General features: G+C 33.3%; 1 protein-coding gene across 2 annotated transcripts in view; it reads right to left on the bottom strand.

Moving 5' to 3' along the window:
* FSTL5 (follistatin like 5) overlaps nt 1-24,779 on the bottom strand; it is a 546,539-nt gene that overhangs the window by 219,944 nt on the left and 301,816 nt on the right. The gene's annotated exons all lie outside the window — the stretch shown is intronic.

Here is a 24,779-nt window from a genome sequence, read left to right as displayed (position 1 = left end):
TATAAGGTGAATGTTTTTGTTATTTTGTCATTCTTATTCATAGTTGTGAATAAGATTTATGCTAGTCTTCTCCATTTCCATATTTTTTTGGTGGCCCTCCTCCTCTTCTTCCTCTTCCTCTATTTGCCCATATTGAATTATATGACAAAAGAGTTTTATATGAAATTAATATTTCTTTGACAATTATAAAAGATTCATATTATATTGGAAACTTTTGTTGTAGATTCAGGGGCAAAAGGATGATAAATAAGTTATTTCAAGTATACAATACTTTCTGAACCTAGTTACAACAGATTCGAAATAGGAAATATGAAGTATCTAAATTTAAAACAATTTCTCACAGAGGGAGATATTTTCCATTTTATTTGTATTTTGTCTAAATTATTTATTTAATATAAAATACTACTTTTAAGTAAAGTTTAATTTTATTTATTTAAACATACTTAAAATAACATTTCATAAAGAATGTATTGAAAGAATCGGGATTTTCCTACAATGGACATCCTTAATAAATAGCCTCTACTCTTCATATAAAAGCTAGTGCAGAAAATTTGCTGCTGTTAGAATCTGTCTTCAATTGTTGACCTTTCACATCCTCTTTCAGCCACATTCTCACAAATCTAACCCATTTTCCCAAATGACACATCGCCTCATTAGCCAGAATACTGAGTTTAAGTATCCATAAATTTTGATTCAACACTAATTTATATTTTCTTGCTTGCACATGAATGTTAGAAACCACAGGGATTTGGAAGGATTTCCGATTTGCAGCTGAATTTTGAATTGCTATGAATCTTACCGATAATAAAAATCTGTAATGAAAACACTAATATTCAAAGTAGAAGAAACTGAGAATTTGGAAAGATCTAAGTGTCTATCCCAAAATAAACTAACAAAAAATAACATGTTGCTAGTGCCCATGCAAAGGAGAAAAACATACATATTTAAATATATGTATATTGATTTTTAAGATCATCTATTATTTTTTACTTTATTTTTTAAAACAATTTTAGCTTTTCTGAAAAATTCAGAGGAAGATGCAGAGATTTCCCATAAGCTTCTGGCCTCCCCACATCCACCCTCTGCCCCAGGGGCACACTGGTTCCAAATCATGAGTCTACATTAATACATCCCAACAACCTAAATTCCACAATTCACATTAGGGTTTACTTTTGGTGTGGATTTGAGATCATTTATTTGTATTATACTTTTTTTTTACTTACTGTTTTTGATCACTATCAAGGTTTCTTGCTTATTACTATTTTTGATTCACCAGATCAAATTTTATTTCTGTATTGAGATGAAATTGATGTGCACTGAATTGCATACATTTCAATATGTACATAATTCGATGAGTTTTAATATGCACACCCAGGAAGATGTTACCAAACCCTAGATGATGAACATGTCCATCATTCCCAAAGTTTTTATGCATCATTTTGTAATCTCTTCCTTGCATTTCCCCAATCACACACTCACACCTTCCTCAGGCAAACAGGGACTGTCACTATAGATTGGTTTGCATTTTCTAAAGTATTATAAATGGAATGTAGTACATACTATTTTTTCTCTGGCCTCTTTTACTCAGCATAATTATTTGGATATATTCATTATGTCATGTGTATCAATAGTTGATTCAACAAATACTTACTAGACTTATTGTGATGGTCACTCTGTAAGGTACAGAAATGTTTAATGTTTCCAACTCCCTATTGATCAATATTGACCATTTTTCATATGGATATCTGTCATTTGTATATCTTCTTTAGTAAAATGCTTTTTAATATTTTTGTCCACTTTTAAAATTGAGGTTTTTGTCTTCTTATTACTAAGTTGAAAGGATTTTTTATAGTTTCTAAATAATGTCCTTTGTTGGATACAAGATTTTTAAATGTTTTCCTATTTTGTGGTTGTCTTTTTTAATTTTTATAGTGATGTTTTGTTTTTTCATGAACAAAACTTTTGATTTTGATGGAGAGTAATTTAACGATTTTTTCTTTTGTAGATGGTGTTTTTTAATGTATATTTAAGCAAGCTTTGAACACCCAAGGCAAGTTAATACTTTATTCTATATATTTTTTAAAATTTGATAGTTTTAGCTCTTAAATTGAGACCCATGATTCCTTTAAGTTAATTTTGAGTTTGTGGTTTGTGGTGAGGGTCAAAGTTTATTTAGTTTGTCCATGCACACCTATCCATTCTAGCACCTTTTGTTGAAGAGGTTTTTCTTTCCTCACTGTATGACATTAGCACTTTGGTCAAAAATAAATTGATAACATGTGTGTGTTGTCTCTTGACCTTTTTTCTATTCCATTGTTCTATATGTCTATCTTTATACTTATGTTACACTATCACTACAGCTTTATAACATATTTTCAAATTAGATATAAATCCTACAGGTTTGTTCTTACTTGTGAAAAACAGTTTTGGCTATTCTAGATACTCTTTATTTCTATATACATTTATAATCAGGCTGTTGATATAGGAGTCTGCTAGCATTTTGTGTGTTTGTGTTGTATTAAACTTTGAGTCCTGAGAAATCTAAAGCATAAAATGTCATTTCTGTACAAGGTTATTTAAAGATTCTGGACTTGCAGTGTCCAATATCTGCCCTGGGCAATACTATAAAATATTGATTGTCAAGAGTTGAATAAAGATTTACAAAATGGACTTCAGAAGAAGGAAGAAACTTCCTAGAGAAATACCAGAGAGCAGGAAGAGCAGGAGGGTTAGTAACCACAGAAACCCACAAGGAATCACCATTAACTTTACAGGTGCTTTGGCTTTGGTTTATGAGCAATGCCATATTTAAAGTTCATATTTTCTCAGGGCAGGGGTTGGGGAAGCAAGGGAGGGCAATGGGGGAAAATGTGGGACAACTGTGATTGAACAACAATAAAAAATAAAATAAAAAATAAAATAAACCAATGTGTTACAGTTTAAAATAAATAAAATTCAGATTTTGCTTTTTCTATTTCAATTTATAATTCCCCTTAGTAAACCTAGTCCTTTATCTATACCTGGCCTGGTTATAGATCACTGTGTGTTAGTTCTGTGGAAAAGAAAGAAAAGGGAAAGGACAAGACAGAGAAATAAAGCATGACCTTCAGTCAACCTTTGCACTTTCCTACTAAGGGAGACACACACAATCATCATGATGAGCCAAACAAGGAATTTGGTGCTACGCTGGAGCAGGAATCACAGGAAGGATCTCAGAATGTGGGACAACTGTTTTTGTAGAACTGTCCTACCTTATAAATTCATTTTGCAACAACAATATGAAAAAAATGTGAATATTCTCACTAGATTTCAAAGTCTTCTTATTACTTGTTGGGTACAGGTATGAAGTAGCTCTCAAACACTATTTTTGGCATATTTTATGTTAAATTAAAAGGATAAAAAAGAGATCAAGAATCATAGAGAGCAGCACTTCCAACTAAGCAAAGCAGATATAGTTTCAAACTGAGAAACATCACTAATTTTTAATTTTTTATGTTTGATAACATCAACTGCTGACTTCTATTCATTGATTGGTTTTTAAGAAAAATGAAACAAAGAGAGGGGGGCAAATTTTAGCTTTCTCTGAATCAATTACTTTGGAATATGCTTTATAACTTCATATAAAAAATGGCCAAATATGACATATTTAAATATAATCATTATGATTAATTTTAAAGAATCAATTTTTAAGACCAAAACTTGAAATTTCAGTGGTATTCTTTTGGGCATATGATGAACAGATGATCATAGAGATTAAGACTGTGAATAAAAATAAGTAAACTATTTTTACTAGTGTTCTAAATTATAATGGATATAATGTTTTGAAGAAGGAAGCAATTATTTATGTAGCTATTTATCTAATAATAATTATGCTACACATTTCCTCTTGTTATAGTCTATAGGAAAGTATATTCTTTCATGGCTTACAAATTGTATTTTCTAGACAACATTTTATTCTGAGTGTGTTTTACCTGAGAAAATAAGAGGGAAATTTTCTATTAAACAAGTTCATTCAGAGGTAGCCATTAACCTCTAAATAATCCTAATAATGCATTAACTTATGTTGCTGGGTTTGGGAAGCCAAAAAGCTTTTATAATGCATGTGATTTGGCTCAATAATTATGAAATAATAGTTGAGAATATGTTTAGTACTGATTTTTTTCAATGACAAAATAGAAATGTTAAGAAGGAGCATAGGGAGAGGATACACATTCACTCTTCCAGCTATCACATAAAAAGAAGCCAATAAAGAAATGTATGGTATGAATAAGGATCAAATAAAAATCAGAACATCTAGCACTGGAACTGAGCCAGAGTCAAGGATACTGAATATAATAAACTGCGATCAAAGTGTAGCTGGTATTATGTCAGAGCTTATCAAAATGAATAAAGATATAATGAGAACACCTATCTGAAAGGCAACCAAATTAATTTGTGTTGATCAAACTTAAATCATAATGCTTTGCCTACTTGGAAAATTATGTGCTAAATCAAAATTATTGGTTTAACAAAATAGTAAACTATGCAACAAACCTTTCAATATTTGCATAATGTTCGATAATACTTAGAATACTCTGCTTGTGTTTTCTCACTATTCTCATTTATTTGCATATTTTGCTTGAATTACAATTTCCTTCATAAGTTGCAATCAAGCTCTTTTATAAGTGCTCAATTATTTCTAAATTTTACATAGAAAAACACTTGTGTCCAAATTTCACTTAAAGCAGTATTTGCACAGAAAAATTTCAACAACAATGTTTATGTATGCATAGATGAAATGCTCCAATTATTTATTTATTCTTATGCTTCAGTTATTAGAAGTGTGTATGATGTGACCATATGTGTTATGGGATGAACTGTCTTCCCAAACTTCATACATTGAAATTCTAACACCCAGTATCTGAGCAAGTGATCTTATTTGAAAAAAAGGTTTATGGAAAATGCCATTAGTTGATAAGATTGGGTCATTATAGAGAGTCCTAATCCATCACAACCTGTGTCCTTGTAAAAGGAGAACACTGGACACAGACGCATGCAGGGAGAATGTCATGTGAACATGAGGATGGCCTCTTGTAATGGAGGAGAGAGGCCTGCAACGGAGCCTTCATTCAACCCTCAGAAGGAACCAATCCTACTGAAACTTGGAGTCTGCACCTGTGGCCTCCAGAACTGTGAGACGGTAACTTTCTGTTCTTTTAAGTCACCAAGTTTGTAATACAGTAATCTCAGCAAACTCGTGAAACTTGATTATATCACTTTATCCCTAAAATATTCACTAATTTTCAATTACCAAATTTTCTGTGCACTGACTCAAACATTGTTATGAACCTGTCTTCAGTGGGGAATCATTATAGAGAGAGAGGCAAGAACAGGATTCTCCTCAGTGGCCAGTGCAACTAAGGGCAGATGCTCTGAGATGAGGACCCAGAAGCAGGGACTGATGACCTGGATCACTGCAAAAACAAGGTGTTCAATATAAAGGGGAGGGAGGGCAGGGATGGAAGTAGTTTGAGGCCAGTGACAGTATCTCTTTCCTTTGTTTAAAATGTAAACACATATATAAAACATACATAGCCAAACCAAAATACTGCTCTGTAATACTGGGTATAATAGAGCTCTGTAAAAGCAAGAAAATGTGTGTTGAGCCCGTCGTAGACTATGCCTAAACCTAAACCATTCTTAAACTTCAGTTCAAAAGGTGAATCAAGGACAAGTAATCCTAGATAACAATTCAAGTGTCAAAAATAGCATTGTGTCACTTTTCAGCTTTGATTGACAATATTCTGTGAATGAAGATTTAATAAGAGTTTACTATCTAATTTTATTTTTATATTTTTATGGGGCAAGCATGTCATTCCCTATTTCAAACTTCATGTCTTGATACAGAAGGAAAGCAACACAAAACAAAACACTCAATTCTTTGAAAGATAAATGAACTTTTCTCAAATGAAGAATTGTAAAATACAGCACTGAGACAAAATCCCAGTTTTTTATTTGCATGTTATTTGAACTATACCACACTGCACTGACTCACACATAGAGCTATGTCTGTGCAATGATTTTTCATAGGTACCACAAAAACACAAACTTTGTACCAACATTAAAATATTGAATTTGATATTTTTCAAAATTAATTATTATTTCATTAATAAACTATGTATTCAGAACATATTACCTACTTAGTTTAGTAACTATTCACACCCTCTTGCAAAAGATATCCATATCATAATCCCTAGAACATGTGAATATATTAGGTTACATGGGAAAGGGAAATTTAGACTACAGATAGAACTGTGAACTATGAATGAATTGATTTTTGACATGGGGAGATTATCTGGAATAGTCAGAGGGTCCAAAGTAATCACAAGGGCCCCTGGAGGTGGAAGAGGAAAGCAGAAAAAAAAGAACCAGAAGAATGGCAGCTGGAGAAAGGGCGGATCCAACGATGCTTGCTTTGAAGATTGAAGAATGAATCAGTGAACCGACTAATGTAGTGACCCCTAGATGCTGAAAAAGACAAGGAAACAGATTCTTCTCTAGGATCTCCAGAAGGGGTGCAGCCTCCACACTGACACCTTGATTTTAGTTCGGGATACCTGTGTCAGATTTCTGACCCACGATAATCTAAGATAATAAATTTGTGTTGTTTTGAACCAATAATTTTCTGCTAACTTTTTCATGACAACAATACAAAATAAATACATTGTATCTCTTATCTAAGGCATTCTACAACCAGAGAATTTCAAAAAGCAAACAGGGTCTTACAGCAGACTATGGTGAGGGTACAGTAGGAAAATATAAATTAGTACAGAAATACTGAGGCAAGTCCACTAAACACAATATAGGCATTGAGAAGGAAGTGGGACATGAAAGATTAATGAGCTGTAATTACGAAACATGTACCACTTAAGGTGAATGAACAATAGGTATAAAGACTACAAAGCAAGACAAAATTGTGGCATTTCTGGATAGTAGTTTGAGACGGCAAGTTTATAGCTTATGATTAAACAAAACAAAACAAAAACCAACAACAACAAAGAAAAAATCTCCAAATATAATAGGCTCAGGAAGGACTTGACAGATAAATGCAGTAAGGAGGGTGCATTTGATATCTTCAGGGGACTGAGAGGCCTTCAAAATGACTTCAAGTCAGGCTTTGCATTTTCGGAACAACTATTCTGGTAGAAGAGAATAGATGAAGAGGGGGCAACAAGAGAGACAGGAAAGTCACACAAAAAGATGCTGCATTTTCTGTTTAGAAATAGCACGTGGCCTGAACTAGGAAACCTCTAGGAAGAATAGAGAAAAGGGACCAGGTTAATTTAGATTTTCTAGGCAGAAGATACAACAGAGATTTTGGATTCCCTGAGGAATAAAGTCAAAAGAAAAAAAAAATACTTTTATTACTCTGGTAACTGGGCGTGGTCATGTTATGTTCTGAAGTACAAACAGAAATACCAGTAGACTTTGACATGAGATATACAGTATATTTTGGTTTGAACAAGTGGTAGTGATGTGACAGAAAATAACCCAAGTTACAGTGTCCAGCAGGCCAGGGATGAGCTACAGTTCCAGCGAGAAGCCTGGTCTGGAGTGCCCCAAATAGAGTGTAATTGCCAAAGGAGAGTGAGGGGCTTCAAAGAGAAGACAGTCATCGGGCACCACTATGAGGAACTTCAACCTTCACGTGGTGACTAAGGTTATGCATCATTACATTGAGGAATTACCCCAAATTGATAGATTTCCAGGAAATATGGTGACTGAAAACCTGAAGAAAACTAGCATTCACATTGAAGGGAATGGGAAGCACTTTCACATACTGAGGAGACATCAAGTACAATGAGGACTAAACGCATCCCATTGGGTCCAGTAACAAACGAGTTAATGTTGACACTGGCAGGAGAAGTTCTTTGGAGGCAGCCTGGGAATCAGGTTGTGAGCACAGAGCCACGGAATATAGGAAACTGTAAAAGTTAGACCGAGGAGAGAGTACAGATAGGATGGCAGTTGGAAGAAAGCATGCTCTTTAAGGGGGAGAGACTTGACATCCTTAAAATTATTAATGCGAGGGAGCCATCCCAGTGTGAGAGATCAAAGGTATACTGTGCAGAAGAAATCACTTTTAGGTTCAGGTGTTAGAGGACGTAACTAAAAAATGGATACAGAGATCATCGTGAGATGTCTTACAGATATATTTTAAATCTACCACATTTGTAACTTCTTTCTTCAAACTATCATAAAGGTTTACACATAAAAATTAATATAAATATACTTTGCTTTTAAAATTGTAAATTTTACAGGTCATTTCTTACACTAATAGATGAGTTAGTAAGGTTCACAAGATTTTCGAAATGAAGAATTATGCAGTTGCATCTGGATGTTGTTTTAGGTGGGATCTATATTTTTTTCAAGTAGTAGAGTTTTATAATAGAACATGCTTCTTTTCTCCCACTAGTGGGATCCAATTTGTAAATTTAACTTGCTTTGATTGCTGACAAGTTCACAACCATTAAACCTGTTGTGCTCAAGCAGGTGCAAATTCTACCACTATTACAAGAACATGACAAATACAAATTGTTTTTTGTTATTAAATATTCTGTTCTTTCACTAATAGATGTTCCATTCACATTGCAAACAAGAGTAGTAAAAGAATATAGTCAGGGATGCATAAGGAATGAGCCCATCCTGTGTAGACTTTTTTAGATAGTGTTAACAGTCTCTGAGAATCCTATCCAACCAACTTAAGAACTCTACCTGCACCACACACTTCTGACTATGATATAATTACATGTCCAACTCCTATGGCGAGATTTCAGGGTCCAGTGAACTGCTAGAGGCAAAGTGAACATGATATGAACCTTCCTTCAGTTATTATAATGCTAGGCTATGTTTTCTATAACATTGTATTGTGGAGTAGCAACAATAACAGTAGAACTCCACCTCTAATTATATCTTTCAGTTTATAAAAGTGTTACGAAAGGTGAAAGCAAGTCTCACACCAAATTCCACATTACAAAAAATTATTCATATCACACTTGTAGCCAAGCAAGCACTTTATATTTGGGAGGTGACATAATGCATTCATTCTCCAACTGTCTGAGATCTCTGATAGACACTGTAAGAAACCTAATAACTCTTAGTGATCAAATTAGCATAGGCCAGCTCTTTTACTTATTTTTTATTGTTATTCAAGTACAGTTGTCTCTCCATTTTTCTGCCACCACTATCTCCCTCCCCATCCACTGCCACCTCCCACCCTCAATCTTAACTCCCTTTGATTTTGTCCAGCGGTCTTTTATACATGTTGCTTTTTGACTCTTCCCCTTCATTCCCCTGTTATCTCCGTCCACCCTCCTCTCTGGTTACTGTCAGTTTGTTCTTTATTTCAATGTCTCTGATTATATAGTTTGCATGCTTGTTTGCTTTGTTAATCAGGTTCCACTTATAGGTGAGATCATGCGGTATTTGTCTTTCAATACCTGACTTATGTCACTTAGCATGTGGAACAGAACAGAGAGCCCAGAAATAAATCCATGTTTCTATGGTCAATTAATATTCAACAAAGGGGGGTAGAAGTATAAAATGGAGTAAAAATAGCCTCTTCAACAAACGGTGCTGGGAGATCTTCACAGCTACATGCAAAAAAAAAAAAAAAGAAAAGAAAAAAAAAGAAACTTGACCACCAACTTACACCATACACAAAAATAAGCTCAAGATGGATAAAAGACTTAAATATAATATGTCATGGCACCATAAAAGTCCTAGAGGAGAAAATAGGCAGGAAAATCTCAGATATTCCCTGAAAAAATATTTTCACTGATATGTTCCCTAGAGCAAGGGACATAAGGAAAGAATAAACAAATGAGACTTCATCAAAATAAAATGCTTCTGCACAGTTAAAGAAAACATCAGCAAAATGAAAAGGGAACCAACCATATGGGAAAATATATTTGCTAATGATACCTCAGACAAGGGTTTGATCTCCAAATATAGAGCTCACATGACTCCATCCCAGGAAGGCAAAGAATCTAATTAAAATATGGGCAAAGGATCTGAACAGACACTTCTCCAAGGAGGACATCCAGAGGGCTCAGAGACATATGAAAGGATGCTCAACATCACTAGCCATCAGAGAGATACCACAATGAGATACCACTTCACACTCATCAGAATGGCCATCATAACCAAATCAACAAACAACAAGTGCTGGCAAGGTTGTGGAGAAAATGGAACCCTAGTTCACTTTGGTGAGAACGCAGACTGGTACAGCCACTGTGGAAAACATATGGAATTTCTTCAAAAAAACTAACGATGGCACTGCTTTTAGACCTGGGAATTCCACTGCTGGGATTATACTTTAAGAATCCTAAAACATCAATTCATAAGAACCTATGCACCCCAATGTCATAGCAGTGCAATTTATAGTAGCCAAGTGCTGGAAATAGCCTAAGTGCCCATCAGTAAATCAATGGGCCAAAAAAACTATAGCACATTTACGCAATGGAATACTACGCAGCAGAGAGAAAGAAGGAGCTCCCACCCTTCAGTACAGCATAGATGGACCTGGAGAGCAGGTCAGTTCTTAACATTCTGAAGTTATGTTACAACTAAAATAAAAAAAAACTGATAAAACTGCTTATAAAATACTTTCAGTTCACATTCAATAAGACTTTTAGAGCTACATAACTTAAAAATAAGGATACTATCTCAACTGATATGGTTTCTGTTGAAACAGTTATATACTATAGAATCAAATTTTCATACTTTTGGGTATTAGTATTTTTTAAATAGCTGTCCATGCATGAAAAAATGGGAAAAGGCCCAGTCACACAAATTATAAAATGAGTTTTAGGGACAAGAAATATCAGATGTAACGTATTTTGCTTTATAGCAGTCAGCAACAACAAGAATAAGCAATTTATGGAGAAAAGCATGCAATTCTTGCTAAAAAGGCAAAAGAGGGTGACTGCGTTTGCTTAGATTTTGAGGAATAATTTCAGTTGGAGTTAATAAATCTTACTATCTCCGTAAACTATCATAATGTCTCAAAAATCCTTATATTTCAGAAAGTGATAATAAGTCAAGTTTGAAATAAAAATAAGAAAGTGAAAAATGTTCAAAATCCCCAAAGATTGAAAAATATTGACTAAAGAGGAAGTGCAGTCTGACATGAAAAATCTTTTACTGGCACTGTTTATTTCCTATATGTATAGGAAATGTGAAAGCGTAGCTCTATGCGAAAACGTGCTACTTTTTAACTTATAAAAACTGGGAATGCAGTGCTAATATAAAACCTTTTACAAACATGATACTAAAATAAAGTCGTTTAATTACAATAGGGGTGATAACAACACGTGAATATTTATAGGCAATGGTGTATGTAGCACTGTTTGTTGCTTAAACATAGTTAAAAGGTGCTAAGATATTTAATTAGACATTTTTAGTTGACTGTCAAAGTGTCTGTAAGAGGCAGGATAATAATCTACACCTTTTAATGAGACTTCACAAAATTAATATTCTTTATAAAAGAAATGTGTCAACCTATAAGTAAAAAAATATCACTCTCGATACTGCAGTAAGATAAACTGGTCTCAAAAGAAAATGTACCACTTTGTACGGTCTAGCAAAATGCAAACAATAAAAACACTGTAGAGTTGTCATCTGTGTACTTTTCAGAATGCTAATATAGACAATTCCTATAAAAGGTGATTCTAGTAAAATGAATTGTGTCACTGGAATATGAATAGTACACATGCCATAAACACAACTGCTGGTCCAGATCCTTCTTTTGATCAACTAATTAACTTTATCCTTTCAATTTCCATTTCTCATTGGTAAGAAAAAGTTAAACTTTTCTTACTTGAGCCACTGAAAACTTTTGTAACAAATTGCTCAAAATTTCTTTTTACTAAAAAAACCTATTGCATCACACATGAAAGTTTTTCTATTATGATAGCGTGTTATGTTAAGATTTCTAGAGATAGTGCAATATCTTTTTCATTTGGAGTTTGACAAAGCAAGAATTGTCTTCAGTAGACTTATTTAGATATCTTCTTTGTAAATCACAGCAAACTTGTATAGGATTATTACTAATACTAACTTTGGATTCTAAAATATATGTATCCTAAGAATCTTTTTCTAGAAATGATCAGCCTTATCCTTCAACCAGGCATTTTGGGTATTTTCTCCTGAATATATCCTTATATCCACACCTTCTTATTTACCTAATTATCCTTCCTCAGTCTCTCAAAATTTACCACCAGAGGCTTGTGGCCTGGAGTCAGTAGTGTTCTAGTAAATGTTAAAAACCAGTTCTTGTTTGTTTGCTGAAGATCTGGTTTTAACATTTACTAGAACATTTAAAAAAATAAAATGTTCATTTATTCATTTTTAAAAAACAGTTCTTCCAGCAGGAACAAGATAGGTTGTGGGTAAGGCTGTGACTCGCAGACACACTTTTTAGTATCTCTGTTGCAAAAGTCCCCATTATGGGACAATTTCCAGTTTCCAATGTAACATTGAGTTGATAGCAAAATTCCTGAAAATCTAATCATCAACTTCAACATTCCACTGATTGCAGCGATTTACTGTTTTTCCCGATTCTGATCTTGCTTCATAACTGCATCTTGTAGTCAGCTTCATAAATAATGTCCCAAATTTAGATCTGACAGTTCCAAATCGTTCCTATTACTACATAGATTATCTCAGTTTCTCCGTATTTTTATGCATTTTGAGATCTAGCTGCTACCTACCTCCTAAGCTTCCTTTTTCACCCCCAGTAATTTCCACTTTGCACTTCCACCTTCCTTCACTACCTAACTGCTTACAAATGTCCACACCTCTGCGTTTTTACTGGGTTCTCCTACGCAGAAAAGGCTTGGTCTCCTTGACTGTCCTAAGAACTCCTGTGCTCAGGGGTATACTTAAATCAGAAGTTATTTCTGCTGAGGATTCAGCTCTGAGAATGGTCCCTTTTTTGTTGCCCTGTTGGTATTGCACATGCCACTTTTATTACACACTATATTATTTAGTAATTGTTTTTGTTTAATTTGCTAGAGTTGAGAATAGAAACTGTTTTTTATCTATCTTTAGTTTTGCAGTGACTGGTCCTGATAATGTCACATAAGAATGCAACTAATATTGGATGCTTGGTATAAGGTTCATCACTGTGACTGGAAATACTGATTTTGATAAGTATAAGAGTATAATTAGATCACTGCACCACTGACAATTTTAAACCACAAAATACTTACATAGAATATGCCACGCTCTTTATTTGCCCTGCTTTCTACTTTCTCTTCTCTCTGTCTCCTCTTTTTCATCATACCTTGTCTTTCTCAGGTTTGTTTTTAGTTGAAAAAGTTTATTTTTTGGAATTGGCAAGTACTATATAGCATATGCGGGGATGTCTACTTTATTTATTAATTTAGTCCAGTATTATTGTCAGTAATGACTAGTTACAGCAACATCAGAGAAAGAAGTAATCACTTGATGTCCTCCAAGCAGTCACTAAAAATGTGCATTTACCTCTCAAGACGATCTGTAATCTGTACCACCTGTAATGCTTTCAATATCGTAAATGCTTTTTAGTCCTATCTTGTCACCAACAAGAGGGTCTATTTACATTAGTTGAATGATCAGTAACCAGTTCGCCACAATTTTCTTCCTTTTTATGGGAACGAGTCCCATTAGGATAAACACATTTCACGGTGAGCAGATTGCTTATGATGAACACTATTCTGTGCCTCACAAATCCTCCGTCAGGCGGCTAAACAGCAGTTGGTGTGGATGCCTCCTTCCCATTTTTGTTAGGAAATTCATTTAATGTCAATCTGCTTTTAAATTGGCACCTAAGGGCAAAAATTCATTAGAAATTTAAGGCAAATATAGTTTTTATATTATAGAAAATGCTTACTCCAAAATTTCCTAAGGATGATAGCAGTGGTAGATTATGCTAAAGATTCACTGGCCAAATAATGCTGCAGAAATGGAGGTCCCTCACAAATGAAAGGAGAGACCAGTAAAAGAATTTCTTTAAGAAATTGAACTTTGTTTTTGGATTAAAAAGAGTACAACAATCAAAAGGTAGAGCATCCTGACACTGTCTGACATACATCATTTAACTAGTTAATAATCATCAAACTCTGTGTATAAAAGTGTGAAGATGGATGTGTATTAACAACTTATTCTGCTAATTCCTAAATGCTTCTTGAAAACATATTTAGTAATTTGTTATTTGTTTTAGAATATATGTAAAAGAAATCACCATAAAATACAGTATCATTCACTGTATTAAGGCATATTAATAAGGTATTTTGCATATACTTATTAATATATATGTATTTCTGTTCATTGGAATGACCTTGAAACATGAGAGAATATTTCAGTAATTCTTAATCATTAATGAATTATTAGGTTATATTCAGTGTAGTACTTAATTCCCATATGGTTCTTAGAGGTTACAATAGTTTGGAACTACTTTTAATATGTCAAAAAAATGAATATAAAACATTAGTCCTATTGGTATATAATGTTTTACAAGCTCCTTGAAAGTGTTTTATTGCTAATTATTGGACTGAAATAATTCAAACTAGTAACATTTTAATTCTCAGACTAAACAGGTTCTTAGTGGAAGATTTACAATGATTGGGGTATTCATTTTAAATTGGGGGGGGAAAGTAGTCATTAATTTAAGACTAAGAATATTAAAAGTCAGAAAATATAATTTTAAAGATGTTAACTATAGGCAGGAAATATATGATTTAAATGATTCATGGATTTGGGAGACACTGGATTAAGGTGGCATTAAATACATTTTTTGAAGTCTGTTTTTAAAATAAATGCTTATATTGAGAGTATATTAGATGATTACATTTACCCTATACATATGTATTTTTCTGGTTTCCTGAAAAACTGATATGGACATAAAGAAGTTCACACTGTATTTATTTACAGCTTGAATATATCCTTAACCTCACATGTAAAATAACTAAAATAAAATGGCATATAGATTTTTTTTACCACTCTAATATTACATTGTCCCAGATGGTAGCAAGTAACGACATGTGCCTATGAAACATTTGAAATGTGGCTCTACTCCAAATTGAAATGTGCTGTGAGTGTAAAATATGTACTAGATTTCAAAACTTGATAGGAAAAACTGTAAATTATTTTCCTAACTTTATATTGATCATATGTTATAATAATATTTTTGGATGTTGGGATAAATGAAATATTAAAATAAATTTCACTTGCTTCTTTTAATACTGCTAGAAAATTTAAAATTGTTAGAATGACTAACTTTTTGGCTTGCATTATCTTTTAAATGGGCAGGGTAAATATTTAAGAAGAGAAAATGATAGCTTTGGGATAGTAATAAGTACAGTGGTATCATCATAAAATTATAATTTTACAATTATGGTACCATCACACAATACAACTCACTAAAATATAATGTTAAACTATATTCATTGATGCTGAATATGTTTTCAATATTTAATTAATTAAAAGAAGGTAGATCTAAAAAAATCTCAAAGATATAAAAATAATATAGTCATTTTCATAAAATGTGTATTTATCAATGTTTCAAAGCAATTATAACTGAATAATAGAAAAATTTTTGATTCCTATTTTCTCTTTTATGCTTTCTTTTTTAAAACTTCTACAACAATAAAAATAAATAGATATTGTTAAAAAGGATATGAAATTATGGTAGTTTATTAAAGCTAAAGATTTTGGCTAAACTTTTATTAATATATGATTTGGCTTAAAACTTACAATATTTCAAAAATCCTTTATCTTGCTTAATTCATCTCTCTTTTTCTTTCAACAAGACATGATAGACTCAAACTAATATTTGATACTCGACTTAAATCTTAAGATTTTTATATGCTATTGATAAGGCCTATGTAAAGCTTTATGTTTTATCTGATTATACCTATGTGACTACTCTGTAAAGATGGTAGATCTCTCTTAAATGAGAAAGTAGACCTCTATATGGGTAACAAAATATGAAGAGAATAATAACTGTGTAGTAAAGTAAATTTAGCAAAAGTATAGTTTCTAAGTACTAGCTTCCAAATTCTAGAATTTAAAAAAAATATTTTTAAGAATTTAATAGATTAAATGTGTATCTATTTTATAGTATACATTTAAAAAGCACTTGATTTTATATTTACTAGCAACCATCACTTGGTAGATACATGCCACCCTAAAAAAAATCACTTGACAGAGCAGAATCTTATAAATATTCAACTTGAAAATATAAACAAAATGCATTTCCTCAGACTAACCTAGAGAAGAGAATTCAGAAAAACAGCTAGTAATTAAAACATGATATGTTTCATTTTTAACATACCATACAACATACAATGCAGTCACATCGTCTTTAACTGTTGAACAATATTTGGCTAGTTAAAAATTAAAACGCACTGGTAGGAACTCAGTTTGGGAATTTAACGGGGATTTAAAATGAAGCTAAGGCTTTGTCAAGCTGCAGCAACTCTCAGCCCAAATGACTTGGATCTGGGGCAGGGATCTAGCTGGGGGTCTCCACAGTAAAGCCCTCATATAAATAAAGCATCTTAGACAGGGTTTCAGAACCACACAAGGACAACACAAGCCTCATTTCAAATAGTTTCTGAGAAACTAGTATGAAGAACCAGGGGTTTACAAAGCCAAAGTACACATGAATTACAAAAATGATTTTCAGAGCCCAAAAACAGTTTCAGGCAAACTTTATCCCACAATATTATTCTGAAATCAGGAGGAGTAATTTTTGACAAGATGTAGTCAAGCGTGGAAAATAAGAATGATTGATCAATTCCCATTTTTTTGCTTTTTTTTAAAATTTCAATTTCAGTTTGTGTCATAAAAGTTCTTACGCTCTATTATCTATATGACAAAAAGAGTCAGCACCTTAAGAAATTTATAAAGTGTTTCACCTGAAATAAAAGAGAATTGAAATATCTAATTGTGTCTGCTTTTAGGATTTACAAATAGGCCAGCAAACGAAACTTACCACTGACAGATCACAGAGTGAAGAATGCCAGAGCTTTAGGGGAAAAGAGAGGCATAAAAGTGCACCAGCTATAACAGCCCCCGCTAATCTTAACAACGGAGAGGACAATGTCTTTGTAAAATGTGAAGAATTTAAGACTTTTCTCTTTTTTCAGGTATAGCTCAAATTGGTACTGTTTTCTGTATGTTAACAGTCAGTGTATAAAAATAATTAATCTTTTTTGGACCCCAAAACCTGTCCTTTTGGAACACACATCTCTAGGTTGGATCTCGATAATCATCTTTTGTACAGCCCATTCCCAATATGGTGTAAAGAACCCAGATACAGTAACAGTAAGATGACATGGCATTTATGTGTAAGCAAATGGCGCTCAGCTGTGTTTATCAAAACTGTGTGGGATGTTAATGGAGCTAAATAGTAGAACATCACCAGCACCACAGAAGTCCTCCCCTTACCCATGTGCCCTCCCATCTTCCTTTAACTCCCAAAGGCAACCATTGTATTCACTACTGAAACCTTAGAGATTTACTTATTTTGGATTTTATCTAAATACACACTGGTGGTATACTTATGTGCTCTGCTTCTCTGCTCAGCATTATTTTTTCTCAATTTTTTTACATCTAACCTCTCAACCAGTTACTTTTGCTTCTGACCATACATCTCCACGGAAAATGCGGTGAGCAAAGCCACCAGTGACTTCCTTCTTGCCACATCCAGTTGTCATTCATGTCTCATAAACTTTCTTGCTTTGAAGTCAGCCTTAAAAATTATTGGTCAAGAATTCCTTATTAAAATTTTAATGATGTACTCCTCCGGCTTTCCTCCCTCCTCCCTAAGGGTTGTGTTGTTCAGTTGCAGTTCCTTACTGCTCTTTGCCCATCACTTTTCTCTCTACATACTGACCTTGGCTAACCCTCTTCTCGGGAGAGAATCAGATTTTACCAGTGTGCTTCCTATTTCTATTTGTGACCCAGAGCTCCCCCGTGAGCTCTAGGCCACTGTATTTTCCAACCAAATGTTTCTAATGGAATATGTCAGTATGTATAAAATTTAGCTTTATATGACTCCAAACTTGCTGCTCTTTCTCTGTTCCCCACTTTAATCAATAGCTTCATTGTTCACCACAATATGCGAGCTAGATAATTGGACATTATCCTTGACCTCTCCCTCCTATGTATATGTAATCACTTATTAAATCAAGATGATTCTGGCTATAAATTATTTTCCAAGAATGGAAAATACTTGAATTATTTGCAAGTATTATTACCACTGCTCTTCCATTTCTGGCTCCATCACCTGTAACCTCTATTACTGCAACAGTCTTAATTCTAGTCACTAAACTCAGGTATTTTTCTCAAAATAAAGGTCTTTCATATACTAATGATCTAAGGTCTATGAATGTTGATATTGCTATCTTTATTAGATGGTTCCAATAAGTAATGCTTTATTATAGAAATTGTGATTTCCTAGAAAAATGAATTTTCTTTTTTTCATAATGTCATTTATCAAATCTATATTCCATTAAGATGTATTTCATATAATGAAAGATGACATTTTAAATATAAGCATGAATAGGTGATTTAAAATAACTGTTCCAGGTCACTTTAATATTTCTGAACTTTAGAATCTTAATTACTTATTCTTTCTAAGAAAGAAATTAGTTTCAACATAAATGTTCACAGTTGACACATTATGTTTGCAGAAACTTAATTATTTTATGCCCAGTAGAAATACATCTTCCTTTGGATCTTTCCATAAATAAAGATCATTTTAAATGGAGATAAATTTATTTAAGTTTGAAGTTAGAATTTGAAACACTAGAATGCCATGTGGTTCTAAAAACTGCAATTCAAATCAGTTTAATAGGATTTCAAGAATCTATCAGAATTATACAAGCTCCTCCTTTTACATAATTTTAAAGCTTAGTACTACAATCAAAGCAAGTTATGATTTAACTCAGGAATTATGATACATGGAAACCATTTTAAAAACTGAAACACTAGTTCAAAAGAACCTATGCACCCCATTGTTCATATCAGCATTATTTACAATGGCCAAGTGCTGGAAACAGCCTAAGTGCCCATCAGTAAATGAGTGGATACAAAAACTGGGGTACATTTAGATAATGGAATACTACACAGTAGAAAGAAAGAAGGAACTCCTACCCTTCTCAACATCATGGATGGAACTGGAGAGCATTATGCCAAGTGAAATATGCCAGGTGGTAAAAGACAAATACCATGTGATCTCACCTATACATGGAACCTAATCAACAAAAGAAACAAGCAAGCGAAATAGAACCAGAGACATGGAAAAAAGGACCAAACTGACAGTAACCAGAAGGGAGTGGAGGATAATGGGGGAAAGAAGGGGAAGGGTCAAGTTAAGGAACATGTATAAAGAACCCATGGACAAAGACATCAGGTGGGAGGGGGGATTTGGGAATTGAACATGGAAGGTGGGGTGTGGGTATGGCAGAGGAGAGTATTGAGGGAAAAATGGAGACACATGTAATTGAACAATAATAAAAAAAAGAGGAAAAAACCCAAATATCATGTCTCTGGTAGTCAATTTGGTTATCTAGAAATTTCAAATGAAAACAAAAAAAATGTCTAAAACCACTAATCAAAGAATAGCACTTTATCATATTAATTTGACTGTGAACATAAGTAAACATAAACATTAGAACATTACTTCTGAAATTAAATTCCTCAGTTCATACATGGTGTTCTTGTCTGGTAGCAAGTCACTTGCATTTGCCTACAGATTTAAAGCAAAAATACAGTATCCCATGCAAATCAAACTGAATCAAAAATTTAATTTAATTTTGAGTCCTGAGAAAATAAAACATTGAGTCCTTGGATGTTCGTTGAGGTCTTGTAGTTAATGATGGTACTATTAACTCACTTTTAATCCTATAAAAAACCTTTGACTTGAAAATCTACACATTTTATTAAAATATTTAAGATAACAAAATGCCAGGGAGAGGAATGTCCATGATCTGACCAGAGGATACAGTGTTTCCTCTACGTATTCCCAACCATGTCACTGACATCACTTAAAATTTATTTGATCCCATTAAATAGATTTCTAAGTTTGGTAATCAAACAATGCAATAGGGAATATTGGATAATCACGCAGAGTTTTTATTTTAAATGGCTTAGTAAAAATCAAAGAATTTTAAAAATAATGCCAACAATTCTGGAGAAAAATGACTCCTACCATCTAATGCCTAGTGGAAATATTAAAATAATTCATCTTATTCAAAAAGTAATAAATTTATTTTATAGAAAACCTTACATCTACTGTAATAACACTGTAATAGTATAAATAACAGTTAACAATGAGCTGTTGTGGGTTTTTTTTACCATTAATGTTTTAGTTTGCAATTAATTGTTATTTTACTTCCATTTTATCCCATGGCAGAAAGAAGAAAAACTGGTACCCAAGAAACCTGTCTATCATTGTATCTACCAGTAAATCTAGATAGTTTTTAAGTTCTCTGGCCTTAGCCTATTCTTGTAGATATTCATTTAGGGGTTATTTTTTTTTTAGGAATTATCAGGGGAAATGCATTCTGGATATAAAAAAAATGATTACTGTTTACTCTTACTATATCTGTCATTTTTATGACTGTCTGCCTGAGATTATATATTCCTAAGGGAAAAAAATCCTATCTTTTCAAGTTGCTTTAACTATCACAATACTCTACACACATAGGTACTTAATATATAATTTTTGAAAAAATTGCCTTTTCACTATTGTTATACATTTTATTCTACCTGGTATTTTATAATAGAAAAACTTTTAAAATCATATCTTTATACAAACCTGTCACAAAACTTCACAAAGTGGGTTTAGTTGTAAAGTACTGGAACAAATGGAGTGAAAGAACTAGATATGTATTTTCTATTCACATATAAGTAAAAATAATTTTTGGTTAATGCAGATAAATCTACTCATGTTCATTCTGCTGTCTCTGAAAGGTCATTATATAGTTTGATGACCTGCTTAAATAAGAATGTAACACTGAAAATGTAACAACCTTCCAGAAAACTGTTTGGTGAGATCACAGGAATATTAAAATATCCCATATAATTCCAGCATTACTTAAAAAATGTCTCCTTTAAATAATTATGTGAACATCGCTTTATCATTGTTAAGAGAGAGCTTTGTGATTATCCAAAGAAAAAGCTTATAATATGATTGCTTATTACAATAGCTTTCATTACCTTATATCTTTGTGACTCAGAATATTAAAAATGTAGACCTTTTGTGTTATGTAGAATTTTGACCTAATGGCAGAATAATTACATATTCACTGAATATACACACATATATATATTCACTGAATATTGCATATACACATACACTGAATTTATTTATTTATTTATTTAATTTTTATTGTTCTTCAATTACAGTTGCATGCCTTTTCTCCCCATCCCTCCATCCCACCCCAGCTGAACACACCTCCCTCCCCCTCTTCCACCCTCCCCCTTGATTTTGTCCATGTGTCCTTTATAGTAGTTCCTGTAATCCCCTCTTCCCACTGTCCTCCCCCCCCCACCCCCGGCTATTGTTAGATTGTTCTTAACTTCAATGTCTCTGGTTATATTTTGTTTGCTTTTTTCTTCTATTGATTATGTTCCAGTTAAAGGTGAGATCATATGGTATTTGTCCCTCACCGCCTGGCTTATTTCACTTAGCATAATGCTCTCCAGTTCCATCCATGCTGTTGCAAAGGGTATAAGCTCCTTCTTTCTCTCTTTTGCATAAAACTCCATTGTGTAAATACACTGAATTTAAATTATGTAAACAATTTTCATAAAACTATAACCATATTAGCTTCTAGGAGTTAACAAAATCTTACATATTTTCTAACCAAATCAATAGTTCCTAGTACCACCTGGCTCCTTTGTAAACAATGTTTTACTCTTTCTCTAATGAACATTTTTATCAATGACTCAGATTTCTTAATCGCAGAATATTATTTACCAGAACAAATACTAACTACTCTGCCTTCCTTTGCAACTTCAAACCATACCTCCCTGAACAGTATTATTTTCCTTGTGATATATGGAAGCAGCAGTATTATTGGCAAAATTCTTATTTACTGATATTGCAAGGGATCATTATTCAGCCTTGGCTGTGCTGTCATGAAAATAACATAGTATTCACATTTATTTTAGTTTTTTTTGTTTACATATCTACCATTCCACCATCAACAGTAGTACATTTTTGAATAAAAACCCCACACAAATACATCCATTTAATTATATTTTAGAGGCTTGATAAATTATTGATACATCCATTAAGTTATTTTCTGCTATTGCTACATATTTCAACCACTGTCATTTAGTCATATCCATGTATTCTCATAGTATGGGGCTAGGGGAAAGGAGTTGATAGATTAGACTGATTATTAGTAAGTTGGTAAAATAGTAATAATTGATATATTTTTATAGATTTTAGACCTGAACCAAATCTTGCAGTTGCACTGGTTTCTGTAAATATGCTGAAGTTTCATGCACTTCAGTTCTTATTTATGCGATGCTGTTTGTCCATCTCTCACACCTCATCTCCCAAAGTCCAAATCCACTCATCCTGCAGACTAATTCAACTGCTATCATCTTCAGAAAGGGTCCTTGATTCCCAAAGCTGGAGATCACATCAGCAATTAACTTAATATCATATGCAGGCTGTTCTATGACTCGTATTCCCTTCTATCTTACATGACAGTATTAAATATAGCACAATTCATATAATATAAATATATAATAATTTATTCCTTGATGAACTATATCTTCTCCTGAAATCCTGAGCACACAAAACAGTGTTTACTGCAGAGTGATTAGTGGGAAACACATAAACTTCATTATTAGTTTGATGTGGGTTTGATTATAAACTCAGCCACTTAGTTCTTAATTTTTATGTGTTTCAGTTTCTTCATATAAACATAGAATAAATATGCTGCTTTCTTGTTATCTTTGAAAAGTAGTCCAGCCTTGAGAACAATTTTAAAGGATAGCTGTTTACTGAGTCATCTCATCTTGTATTCTGGATTGTCATTTAAAGTGGAAATGCAATTTAATTAAATCTGAAGAGCAAAGTCATCTCTTGCTTTAAAGCTTGCAATTTGCGACTGTTTCACATATGTTAAGTTGCTTGTATCAAGAATTACATGAAATATAATTCAATGTTTTAATATAGAATTTTCATGTGATAAATAAATTACTATCCTTATTTATATGGATTTTCAGAGATTTAAGCATTCTCTCCAATATCAGGTTGCTGCTGGATGGTAGAGGCACAATTCAAAAAAACTTTTTATACCAAGTACAAATTCTATTTCTTGGAAAGCAATATATAATGTGTATGTGTGTGTGCATATGTGTATACATACTGGATATGTATATATATATATATATATAAAATATAATATATGGGTTTACGTATGATGTATTGGTTTCAGGTGCTGAAATAAATTTAATTGATTCTTTGGTGATTTTTAAATATTAACCAGTTAATTTATTTTTTCTATTTTTCTTGCGCACAGATCCTAAACTTTTCTGTTTTTTTTTCTTTTGTCCCTTAGTTCTTTCTCTTGGAATTATTTTTAAAGAATAACTTGGTCGAACAGACACTTCTCCAAGGAAGACATACAGAGGGCCCAGAGACATATGAAAAGATGTTCAGCATCACTAGCCATTGGAGAGATGCAAATCAAAACCACAATGAGGTACCATCTCACACCGGTCAGAGTGGCCAACATAAACAAATCAACAAACAAGTGTTAGAGAGGATGTGGAGAAAAGGGAACCCTAGTACATTGTTGGTGGGAATGCAGACTGGTGAGGCCACTGTGGAAAACAGTATGGAATTTCCTCAGAAAACTAAAAATGGAACTGCCTTTTGACTCAGCAATTCCACTGCTGGGATTATACCCTAAGAACCCTGAAACACCAATCCAAAAGAACCTGTGCACCCCAATGTTCATAGCAGCACAATTTACAATAGCCAAGTATTGGAAGCAACCTAAGTGCCCATCAGCAAATGAGTGGATCAGAAAACTATGGTACATTTACACAATGGAATTCTACACAGCAGAGAGAAAGAAGGAGCTTATACCCTTTGCAACAGCATGGATGGAACTGGAGAGCATTATGCTAAGTGAAATAAGCCAGGCGGTGAGGGACGAATACCGTATGATCTCACCTTTAACTGGAACATAATCAACAAAAGAAAAAAGCAAACAAAATATAACCAGAGACATTGAAGTTAAGAACAATCTACCAATAGCCAGAGGGGAGTGGGGAGGGGACAGTGGGGAGAGGGGTTGACAGGAACTACTATAAAGGACACATGGACAAAACCAAGGGGGAGGGTGGAGGTGGGGGAGGGAGGTGGGTTTGGCTGGGGTGGGGTGGAGGTAAGGGGAGCAAATGTAGACAACTGTAACTGAGTAACAATAAAAATTTAAAAAAAAAGAATAACTTGGTAGAATTTTCTTTACCAAATCAGCTTTGTAACTCTGCTTTATAAAGCACAAAGAATCGATTTAAGCAATTTAAATAATATAAATTATTCCAAAGGAACTTAAATATAATTTTTCATTCTTATGCTAGTTATTTTTATTAAAATACATGATAAAGAAGATGTGATGCATATATACAATAGAACACTACTCAGTCATAATAAAAGGTGAAATACTGCCATTTGCGACAACATGGGTGGACCTTGAGAATATCATGCTAAGCCA

This window comes from Desmodus rotundus, chromosome 9 (assembly GCF_022682495.2).
Source record: "Desmodus rotundus isolate HL8 chromosome 9, HLdesRot8A.1, whole genome shotgun sequence".
NCBI lineage: Eukaryota > Metazoa > Chordata > Mammalia > Chiroptera > Phyllostomidae > Desmodus > Desmodus rotundus.
Note: the sequence above shows the minus strand (reverse complement) of the source record. Positions and strands in the feature narration are given on the sequence as shown.